This window comes from Helianthus annuus, chromosome 13 (genome assembly GCF_002127325.2).
Source record: "Helianthus annuus cultivar XRQ/B chromosome 13, HanXRQr2.0-SUNRISE, whole genome shotgun sequence".
NCBI classification, from domain to species: Eukaryota; Viridiplantae; Streptophyta; class Magnoliopsida; order Asterales; family Asteraceae; genus Helianthus; species Helianthus annuus.
Window position 1 is genome coordinate 96950728 of NC_035445.2, and position 12911 is coordinate 96963638.

Sequence of the window (12911 nt, forward strand, 5' to 3'; positions counted from 1 at the left end):
AATCGTGTTTATTTTTAGCCGAGCAGGATCGTTTTGTAAATGAGCCAAAGTATTGGGAGAAAACTCATAGTTACTTCCCAACATTCTTTTTGAAAAAAATATAACATGTAACATACATGTTTTTAAGAGTTTTGAAAAAAAAAATAAACAAGTTTTGTGTAACATGACTGTTACATGTGTTGCATAGGATTGTTACATATGTTACACCGAAACTTGTTTATTTTAAAATTAGTTTGCCGCTTTTTTTGGCTGTAACTATGGGTTAGAGTTTCCTAGGTTTCTGCGCTAACTATGGGTTTCTTTTATATATATATATAGGGGAAGATTCAAATGAAAACCACTAGTTATCGCGAAAACTCGAAAACTAACTAAAAAAGCCTTAAAAGGCAATTTAGATAAAAATAAATTTACTCTTTGGACAAAACTCAGGGACTAAAATGGCAATTTACTCTTTTTTTTTCATACCAACTTTCGCTATTTATATTAGATAAAAATAAATTTTTCAAAATTTTTTTTTTGTAGTGCACATGTGTATGTGTACTACACATGTGAATTATTACACATGTTCACTACAATTTTTTTTTGAAATTTTTTTATATAAAAAAAACTATTGATTTTTATAAAAAAACTGAAAAAAATAAAATTTTGTGTGTTTTTAGGGTTTTTTAGTTAGTTTTCGAGTTTTCGCAATAAAAAAGTGGTGTCATTTGAACCATCCCATATATATATATATATATATATATATATATATATATATATATATATATATATATATATATATATATATATATATATATATATATGATCCAGATCAAGGGAAAACCCTTCCGAGTTGTGAGAACTTAGAGAACTCGGATGCGAGTTTTGCCGCCATTTTTTTCACACTCCTAGATGAAAATGTTAGAAAAGATTGCCATAAAAATAGTAAAAAAATTTCGAAGTGGTGTTTTTCGTCCCATTACAGCAGTTGTAAAAAGTTGATAACATAAGCATGACATCACATTTCACAGTATTTACAGCTGCCGTAAATGAAAAAAATGTTTTTTTTTATTTTTTTCTCGAAAAGTTGAAGTTTTTAAGATTTTTGGTAAAAAAAATTTGAAAAAAACTTTTCGTAAGGCTGAGTTCTCTAAGTTCTCACAACTCGTATAAATCTTCATTTTACACTAACCCTATATATATATATATATATATATATATATATATATATATATATATATATATATATATATATATATATATATAGGGGATGGCTCTATAGGAAACCTCATCCTTTTTAAAAAACTATGCAAACCCAATGTGAGCCATTGATTATCTCTCATCTAACTTGATCGATGGCTCTCCTATTTTTTGGTAAGAATTAGATTTAAAAGAAATGATATAATACATTAGTACAAGTGGGAGGGGCATTTTCGGTAGTGAAAAAGGGGCTTTTTGACTTTCCAGAACCATCAAATCATCATATCACTTTCTTTTTCTCTTACCTCTTCCTCTTTCCCATTTCTTCAACCCAATCTTGAAGACAAAGAATGAACACTCTTCAAAATCAGGAGAAATAAACAATAACCACCACCAGCAACCACCTCCTCCGGCGAAACTCACCGGGCTTCTTCTCCGGCTCTCTCTCTCCTCAATCTTTAGAAGCAAATGAAGGGTCTGAATGTTGTTTTAGAGAGAGAACGATGACAACAATCTTCATCATGTTCATCTATAACACCAAGAACACACATACAAGTGTAAGAGAGAGAGAGGAAGTTTGAACACACATACAGACGACTCGGGTCAGATTCATGTTCAGGTTCGGTTCTATTTTAGTTCGGGATTCACTCCAGATTTATTTTGGTCGGTACATGATTGTCTTTGAAATTCCCTACATCCTTGTAATTTTTAGCTGAGTATTTGTTCGAATTGCTGTTTGTTTGATTGATTTTAGGATGTGTATCTTGTTTCCTTACATTTCGTGAATCTTGGATATGGGTATATGTATATATATATATAGCTGTGTACTGTTTGGATGGATTATGCTTGAAAAATGTTGATTGTTAACTATATAGGGATTTTACAGAAATAATGATATACGGTTACCGATTTGTTTGTTTATATATACATAAGGTCTGAAAAATTATTGAAACTGTTGGAATAACTGTTACAGAAATAATGATATACGGTTGACGATTTTGTTGGTTTGGTTGCTGTTTGGGCTTTTGATCTGAATAGTAAGTGTTTTTTTTGTTGGGTTGTTTGATTTACAGAAACAGACCCATAACATGTGTTAAGCACCTGTTAGAATGATATATAACGTGTGTTAATTTACAGAAACAGATCCATAAAGATATTCAATTGACAAGCTGGATGGATGTAGGCGACGTTAATGTGGGGACATTGAATAAGTCAAATCTTTTAGGAAAGAAGTTTTCGTTCGTTTATAACATGTGTTAGTGGTTCATGTTGTAACAGATCCATAAACAAGTTTTCATGTTGTAACAAGTTTTCGTTCGTTTATAAAATGTGTTAGTGGTTCATGCTGTAACAGATCCATAAAGAAGTTTTCATGCTGTAACAAGTTTTCGTTCGTTTATAACAAGTTTTCGTCCATAAAGATATTCAATTGACACCATGATGTGTATATACTAATCTAACAGGTGTTACAATTTGTCTGTTCGGAACATGTAATTGATTAACATGTGACAAGGGTGAAAACAGTCGACGGGGGCGATGAGTTTAATGGTGAGCTTAGTTAATATCGTAATCTTGTTGTAACCCCACTTGTATACATATGATAACATGTAAGCATCCATTTATACATGTGTTGGTGGTTCAAGCTGTAACAGAACACCATGATGTAACCTGACATGTGTTCATGTATAACATGTGTTAAGCCCCTGTTAGAATGATATATAACGTGGGAAAGAACTCTTCGTTCATTTATAACATGTGTTTGTTTTGCACAGTTTAGAATGTATAACATGTGTTAAGCCTCCGTTATAATGTTTTTGTAACCTGACATATATTCATGTATAAGCTAGGGGTATACAAAACACCATGATGTGTATATACTGATCTAACAGGTGTTACAATTTGTCTGTTCGGAACATGTAATTGCTTAACATGTGACAATGGTGAAAACAGTCGATGGGGGCGATGAGTTTAATGGTTAGCTTAGTTAATATCGTAATCTTGTTGTAACCCCACTTGTATACATATGATAACATGTAAGCATCCATTATAACCCGACTTGTATTCATGTATATGAAAGTGGTTTGCAAGTTAATATGTGTACAAGTTAATATGGAACATACAAGTTAATATTGCAACACCGTATATGGAACATACAAGTTAATATGGAACATACAAGTTAATATTGTATAACGTGTGTTAAGCCTCTATTATAATGTGTGTTAAGACTTCCAGCATGGATGCATAAACTCCAATAGTAACTTAATAACAACATAGTATACCTGATATAACGTGTGTTAAGCCTCTTTTATAACGTGTGTTAAGACTTCCAGAATGTGTTAAGTCCATACCGTTTTAACATCATGTACTAGACAAAACAATAAGAGTCTCACATTACATATTACTAGTAAACGAAAATACATAGCACTAAGAAAATAGCGGAGCTTCCTTTGACAGTCTGCCTTAGCTTTTCAGCGGCTACCTTTGCTGCCTTAGCTTTTCAGCGGCTACCCTTGCTTTATTGTTTGGGTCGGTCTTGAAACGCTTTGTAAACATGTGGGTGTGCGTATGCCAGGGAAGTTATAAAAATGTGTTTTCATGTCACACGTATTCTTTTCGAAATCATATCTTAATGAATGATTCTTTTCGAAATCATATCTTATGTTTTTACAAAATAGACCTGCTAATATGCCCAAAGTCCCTGCTGCAATATGATGAGAGGCTATTCCTCGTGATTTGGCTCCACCTCTTAGAAAGAAAAGAACTTAAATCAAAATACTTAATAGCATGGCGATAAACTTATACAAATATAGATCACGGAATCGCTAGTAATCGCCGGTCAGCCATACGGCGGTGGTTCATTTGGAATCTGAGTTCGAGCCAATAAAGACTAAGAATATTGACTCAAGAACTAATAGCTCTTCTATTACGAAGACCACCTGGTGGATCTCGAAAGATACGAAAGATCTCCTTAACCCGAAATGGCTGAGGAGAGCAAAGGTTCCTTTTTTTGAGGGTACTTCCGGGAACAGATCCAGTGGAGACGCAGTGGGGCCTGTAGCTCAGAGGATTAGAGCACGTGGCTACGAACCACGGTGTCGGGGGTTCGAATCCCTCCTCGCCCACAACCGGCCCAAAAGGGAAGGGCCTTTCCCTCTGGGGGTAGGAAAATCATGATCGGGATAGCGGACCAAAAGCTATGGAACTTGGGTGTGGGTCTTTTGTCGAAATGGAATGGCCTTTTTCTTTATTATTTATCGTAAATGAGTGAAGCATTACACATAGTATGCCCGTCCCCCATCAGCGTATTTTTTTGTTTTACGCGCCCGTAACTCTTCCTCAGCCAGGATGGGGCAGAATAGCAGAGCAAGTACACGTGTGATGTTGTACATGGGTTTCATGTCACATGTAACACATGCATGTCCGAGAAGTTCAAACTATAACACGTGTTAGTTGTGTTGTGCTGCAACATAAACATGGTCATGATCCTTGAGTATCTGATCCACGTTTGACGAAACCAACGGTCCCGAGAATTGGATCTTATATCCCTTGTATCCATCACCGTCCTAATAAACAAAAAGATAAGATAACCGTTAAGTCGTTAACCAGACATAAATATTAACACATTCATAGCCAGAAAATCTTTTTTCTCAAATAACATCATAAAAACAGTTACTATTCAGATCAAAAGCCCCAAACAAAGCAACCAAACCAACAAAAAACAGTTACTATTCAGATCAAAAGCCCAAAGAAGCAACCAAACCAAGCATAACTTTTTAACACAAAAATAAAAACCTGCAAATTAATCTTACACAACTGAAACAACAACTAACAAAGTACACAGAACTAAAAACCTGCAATTAATTTGTCATACATGTCTATAATACATCTTCATACCCTAATACATGTCTCTATAACATGTTACTATGGTTTAGCTGTGAAACATGAGTTCAGACTATAACACATGTTACGTTGGTTGTGCTGTAAGACAAACTTGGCTTAGCTGTGAAACAGAAGTTCAGACTATAACACGTGTTACGTTGGTTGTCCTGTAAGACAAACTTGGCTTTTCGTTTCTAAAAGCAGATGTGCCGATTATTAGACGTCTAAAAATAAAAAAATCGGGCATGTGTTAAACACGTCATAACTATAATAATTTAAACTGTATGGCTATGTCTAATAGGATAAAGTGTAACATGTATTAGGGTATGACGAGGTAAAATTAATTAGTAAAACTAATCACATGTTTAATAAAATTAATCAATAACACCTGTTTAATAAAATTAATCTTACACAACTGAAACAACAACTAACAAAGTACACAGAACTAAAAACTCTTTAACATATAATCAATAATACCTTACAATTTCAGCAATTAATTCAGCAACACCTAATCAACAATTAGTAAAATTAATCACATGTTTAGTAAAATTAATCTTACACAACATTAACAAAAAAAAAAAACCCTCACAGATTTAACAACTCTTAACACCTTACAATTTCAACAAATTATTTCAAACAAATCACATACAAAACAATAACCAAAATCTGAAACAACATATACAAATCATATTTTATATAAACTAAAAAAGTGTAAAAAAAACTCACAAATATTCAGATCTGAAACAACATATACAAATCATATTTTATATGATCTCAAGAGCTCGTCGACATCGGTGACCTTTGGGCAGTAGTTGATGATGGCAACATTCCGATCTGGTGCCATTTTGAGGATGCTACGGACCCACATGGTTCTTCAAGGAATAAAGTATAGCGATTTGGGTTGAATATATTCAGTTCCACATCTGAATATATGGGTTGGGGTTGGGGGATGGCGGTGGTGGAGGGGCAGTGGTGGCAGTGGTGGGGGTTGTGCAGCGGGGGTCGGCCAACGGTGGTAAAGGTTCAACGGTAGTGGGGGTTGTGCAACAGGGTCGGAGGTGTTTACGATGGTGTCGGAGGTAAAATACTGATGGTGGTGCGGTGGTGATAGTGGTGGTGGTGCGGTGGTGATGGTGGTGTGGTGGGAAAAAAAGATAACGACGAGGGAGAGAGGTGTATAGATCTGGATATGAATGTGAATAAGTGTGTGTGTGAGAGGAGATGATATAAAGAAGAAAGAGGAGATGGTATAACATGTCAGGAAGAGAGAGAAAGAGCAATGTAAAAAGACCAAAATACCCTCTGTTTTGTCATCTATATATAAAGGTGGCTGGGACATGTGGGCAATTCTAGACCATGTGATGGGTTTTCAAAGTTTTTTAAAAATCTAAGGTTTCTTGTGTAGCATTGCCCTATATATATATATATATATATATATATATATATATATATATATATATATATATATATATATATATATGGTAAGGTTCATTTGAGAAACACCCTTATTGCGAGAACCAATGTGAACACAAAATAAAATCTAAAAAAAATCAAAAAAGCCCTTAAATTTTTTTTAATATTTAAAAAAAATCGCTATATTTCGTTATAAAAAAAACTTTTTTTTAGTAACAGTTATCCATGCACGTGTGCCTATGTTTCATTATTTTGACAAATTCCGTAATATGTTATCAATAATAGACAATTGCACTTTAATTTACAATACCATCCGTAATACACTACTTTTTACATTACCAATATTCAAAATGCACATGTGCATCATTAGGTATAACCATGATATAACGTGTTTTGGTACAAAAAGTTTGTGATTTTAAATGGAGAAGTAGGCCCATATACATGTTTTTTTTGGTTAGTTATATCTAGTGGTTGATGGTTGGTTATAGTTGTCAATTTATGATGTAATATATTAATTGGATCATGTAATAAAGTAAAAATATTGGTAATGGTATTGTATTATGGATGGTAGGAGGTAATGGTATTGTATTTTGGATGGTATGAGGTAATTATAGTGTATTATGGATGGTATGATAGATGAAAGAGAAAGTGTATTCAAAGTAGTGTACCAAAAAACTTTATTTCATGTTGATACATATAGATGCACATGTGCATTTCTAATATTGTTTATTTAAAAAGTAGTGTATTACATATGGTAGTGTAAATGAAAGTGCAATTGTCTAATATTTGTAATGAATTACGGAATTTGTCAAAGAAATGACAAAAATGCACATGTGTATGTTTGTGTATTAGGGATGGAATGATAGATGAAAGAGAAAGTGTATTCAAAGTAGTGTACCAAAACACCTTATTTCATGTTGATACATATAGATGCACATGTGCATTTCTAATATTGTTAACGTAAAAAGTAGTGTATTACACTTAGCAGTGTAAATGAAAGTGCAATTGTCAAATATTTGTAATGAATTACGGAATTTGTCAACGAAATGATACACATGCACATGTGCATGGAGAAACTGTTACTCGATTTTTTTTTTTGAAATTTTTTTATTATCAACGAAATATAGCGATTTTTACAAAAAAAAAATAGTAAAAAAAATTGGGTGTTTTTTAGATTTTTTAGGTATTACTGTTTGTGTTCACACTGGTTCTCGCGGTTCTCGCAATAAAGGGTGGTTCCTAACGGATCCTTCACCTATATATATATATAGAGGATCACGAGAAAATTACATATAAATGGGAAAACTAAAAAAGTCTAAAAAACATGCCAAATTATTTTTTACAATTTTTTTTCAATTCTTCGCTACTTTTTATATATAAAAAAACTTTTTATCAAAAAAAAAAAACTTGTACTGCACATGTGCATTATATGTGTATTGCACATGTGCATATGCTTAAAGTTAGCTTTTGATTTTAGTTTAGCGTTTAGAATTTGTATTTTTGGAGATTTAGGCTTAGGATTATGTTTTTGGGTGTAGGGGGAGCAGGGTTTAGGTTTGGGGGGGGGGGTGGGGAGTTTAGGTTTTTTTCGGGTTTATGTTTAGGGTTTAGTTTTAGGTTTTATTTTTATTTGTTGGGGGGAGGGGGTGGGGGTTTAGGTTTATGGGGGGTGTCGGTGCAGGTGGGTTCGGTGGTTTAGGCTTTTCCGTATTATTACACATGTGCAGTACAAGTTTTTTTTTTTTTGAAAAAAAGTTTTTTTTAACATAAAAACTAGCGAAAATTTATAAGAAAAAATGTAAAAAAAAAAAAAACAATTTTGGTATGTTTTTCAGGCTTTTTTAGTTAGTTTTTTGGTTTTCTCATTTAAAGTAGTTTCTCATGATCCATCTCCTATATATATGTGTGTGTGTGTGTGTGTGTGGCAGGATTTAGGGAAAATGGATAAAAGTGTGAAAACGGTGAGAACACCCCTCATCCGTTAGATCAAAACAATCTATGAATTAGAATGGCGCGGTGACGTTTTCGTAAATAACATCAACTTTATTACTTGGACGTGCTTCATTAAGGATAAAAGGGTTTTTTTACTGCTCGAATACAAAACGCCAAACTAATGAGCAAAACGTCATTCAAAATTCCCGCCTTAACCTACAAGCCACACACATCAGTCACTTTCAGATGAAACACCGTATTTATCTAAAACACCATTAATACAAAATGCCAAAACTTAATGATGAAAGGCGTTGCAGATTTAACAGATAGAGGTGAACAAACAGTAACTGAAAGTTTATTATTAACATTTATTATAAAAAATTCCCTCCTAAACTACATGCCAAAAACATCATTATATTAACGACATTAACATCACTTCTATTGATCATACTAAAATAACCATCTTTAACCAAAACGCCAAATTTCAAAAAAAAAACTTTGAAAAGAAGAAAAATGGAAAACATCGTTTCATGGAGATACACCCTTAGAATCAGAAGATTCGTAATCTGTTTTGACAACAGAAGAAGAGTGTTTGTTAAAACAATCAAAGCCATATTGAACTTGGAAGAAGAAGTACAAAGAGGGATCGTAGCACTTGGCGTCCCTCTTGATAACCATTGTGATAAATTTGGATCGAATAAGGCAAATGCAAAAATGGACCCAGTCATCATGGCGTTTTGATGAAGACACTGACATGGTGACTATTGTATGTGACTACGGGGAGCAGAAAACTACGTGCTTGAAAACATTATGACCAAGCAGAGTCTTGGGTTCTTAGAGGAGTTATACAAAGCAACATGTTTGAATACATACATGACATGAAAATTGGCGTTGTTGCATGACATGTTCAAATGGAGGGTTCAAAATTTTCAAGAACAAGAGGCCGATTAAAGTGAAAGTGATGCCCTAGATGAGAAACTAGAACAAGAATCTGAAGAAGAAGTAGACAAGGGGAGTGATTGGTACTAAATCCCTTCTGACGAGGAGTTTTATTTTTTTTCTTTTCTTTTTTTTTCTTTTGTGTAATATTTTTTGTGCTTTGTTATGTACTTTTCCAATAATAAAATACTTTATTTCTCTAATTAGTTGTAAAACACCAAAATGCCACAAACGCCAAACACCAAAAGTTAATTAATTGTATTTTATCATCTTTATCTAAAATGCCATTATATACAAAATGCCAAATTTAAAGATGAGACTTCTTACAACCTTAACAGATAAAGCTGAACAAACAGTAACTGCAAATAGTAACTAAAATGACAGATACTTTATCACTAACATTTATTGTAATAAATTCCCGCCTAAACTACTCGCCAAAAACATCTTATATAAACAATGTCTCAGGACCTTCAATTAATCACACCAAAAAACAAACGCCATGTTTTACTAAATACCATTCACTTTAAAAGACCAGAAAAGTTAAAAAAAACACAGATGGCAAACGTCGTTTCTTGGATAATTCAATTTTGTTCTCCATAAAGTTTCACTGAATGGATTCTCAAGTGAGCGGTTAACTCAATAAGATTTTGCTGAATGAGATGGACAATCTTCAAGAAAAAGAGACTGATGTTAGTGATATGTCATTTTGTGTGCTTTCTTCTTGAAGAAGGTTTGGATGAGAAGAACAGACCGATGACAATGTAAATGTTATTTTGGACTCCATTATTAATCATGAAGGGTGGAATGAATATGATGATGACGACCAAAGATTAACCAAGCGAAAATATCACTCACATTCACACCCAGATAAAAGCATCCACACATACGACATCGATCTATGTCTCCAACCATCCACAAAACCACTTCAACAATCAATAACAATATATCACACTAAAAAACAAAATGCCATATTTTACTGAAATATTAGCTTCATCTAGAGCCGGGCGTTTCAGCTGTGTAGGAAATTGGCATCTATCTAAGGATTTCAAAGGTACCGGGGACAAAAACTTCAAGAAGAAGAGACTGATGACTGTGAAGATTTGGATGAGAAATTGGATTAAGATTTTTATTTTTTTTCTTTTTTATTTTTTTGTGTCATTTTCTGTGGTTTGTTATTTAATTTTCCGCTAATAAAATACATTGTTTCTCTAATTACTTATAAAACGCCAAAATGCCACAAACCCCAAACACCAAAACTATAATAATTTCCCTTTAATCACGTATTATTAAAAGAAAACTCTAAAAATTATTGAATTGTATAAAACAAGGTGCAAGAGAATAGAATAAAGGGTGTCTTACAAAAGTTGTGTTTTGCAATCTTTATCTAAAACATCATTCATACAAAACGGCAAACTTAATTATGGGACACGTAACAGCCTTAACAGATAAAGCTGAACAAACAATAACTGAAACGATTGAAACTTTATTACTAACATTTATTATATTAAAATACCGCCTAAACTACGCGCCAAAAACATCTTATATAAACGTCTCAGGACCTTTCATTGATCACACTAAAAGCAAATGCCATATCATAAAATGCCAGAAAGTTTAAAAACCGCCCCATGGCAATGGTTCTTCGAGATTCAGTTTTGTTCTCAATAAAGTTTCATTCAATATGCTGGACAAAATTCTTAAGTGAGAATATTGTCCATCTCATTGAGTAAAATCTTATTGAGTTTATCCTCACCTATTTTATTTTTCCGTACAAAAGTTAATTAATTGTATAAGACAAAAATGATTAATTTCAACTGGACAGATCTACAAAAAAAAGGAAAACGCCAAAAAATTCCAATGTTTGAGTTATTAATCGATTATAATGAATTTGGGAACGCCATAAATGCCAAGATATTTACTTTGTAAGACAAAAACGATTTATTCATCTCGGCATATCTAAAAAACAATAAAACGCAAGGGAGTTTTTTTTAACTACACGCCAAAAAAATCCTACATGCCACAAATGACAACGGTGTGTGAGAGATGCATTGGAAAAGAAAATAAAAGGACAAAAAAGCCTCTCCGCCTTGATTATATCGTGCGCCACGTGTTCGACCAGGATTTGTTCTCACCGTTTGCACACTTCCAACCGTTTTCTCCTGATCTTGTTTATATATATATAGAGAGAGAGAGAGAGGTTATCATACATTACATACATTACGAGTAATCGTACATTACGTACGTGACTATCCTGACCGTCAGATCAGGGTGATCTATGATGATGCTGCGCGGGAAGCCTCAAACAAAAATAAGAAGGTACACTGTTTTGGATTTTTGTTTATGATATTATTAATAACGCATGCTATAAGAACCTCATATTACAGTAAAATGTTTGTTTAGGATATTAGAAAAATAACGCCTGTACAATACTAAAAATCACGCTAGTTTAAAAAAAATAATAACGCGTGTTACTTTAAGAAATTAATAACGCATGATTTGAGTCAGGCTTTTGTATTACTATAACTGGGTCCAGTTAGTGAAGACCATATTGTTGTTTGCATGGCATGCTATAGAGGCCCGATTGTTATCTGTGGTGTTTAGCCTATAACTAAGCCCAAATTTAGATCACTGGAACAAGAGGCCCGTTAGCATAAGTCTTGATTTCATAAATAGTGGAATGGGCTTCGAATGATATAGACTACCCAGGAGATTAAGCTGTTGGGCCAATTTATTAGGAGAAACATTGGGCTATTTGGGCCAATTTATTAGGAGTAACATTGGGCTGTGTTCTTCTGAAAAGGAAAAAATTAAACTAAATTTGGTTTAAAATAAAGCCCATGATTAACAAAATGGATAAGAACATAAATAAAAATAAAAATTACGCAAGTTACATAGACAATGACGCATGATATTGCTAAAAATGAAAATTACGCTACATAGATAGATAATAACCTATGATATTGATAAAACTCCAATTCTGCAGCTGTTGTTGAAAACAATGGACAAGAATATAAATAAATATATTTCTCTGGTTACGGAAATGAACAATATCGTTACAGATGCAAAGGAAAAGTGTTTCTGGGATCCAGATATAATGAGAATGTGTAAAAGATGGGATGATGCAGTTAAAAATACCGTGACGACTGATCAAGTAAAAACAAAAGTTGGAGAGGGTGGCGATACAATTCAAGAGTTAGGAGGGGATGGAGATGCAACCGTGGAAGATGAAAACATAGGAAAAACAAAAGGTAGATAAGAATTTGTGTTATTTCTTAAGATTAACGGTAATTTAAGTTCAATAATGACAAAACGTTTGTAATTTTATAGGATGTCATGATGTTGATAATTTGACATATGACGATGGGGGTATTTCAGACTCATGCCTGGCTGCATTATAAACCATCGAACCAGGTGTATACAAGCAGACGACAGAAGGTAACAAATACGATCATTGCTAAATTATTAACCGTATTCTAACTTGTGTTTACAAAAAATAACCTACTTGAACATACAAACAGTGACACAAGCAGATGTGGTACACCAAATGGACCAAGCTGTAAATTTAGCAGAGT

The 12911-nt window shown here is 33.4% G+C and overlaps 1 long non-coding RNA gene and 1 other non-coding gene across 2 annotated transcripts; both read left to right on the plus strand.

Annotated features, from left to right (window-relative positions):
* The first annotated feature begins 1446 nt into the window (after nt 1-1446).
* On the plus strand, nt 1447-2500 carry LOC110866377. Its single transcript, XR_002551382.2, has 3 exons — nt 1447-1798; nt 2153-2216; nt 2317-2500. It is a non-coding gene; the product is annotated as an uncharacterized LOC110866377 (long non-coding RNA).
* A 1727-nt stretch (nt 2501-4227) lies between these two features.
* On the plus strand, nt 4228-4301 carry TRNAR-ACG. Its single transcript has one exon. It is a non-coding gene; the product is annotated as a tRNA-Arg (tRNA).
* Nucleotides 4302-12911: the final 8610 nt, after the last annotated feature.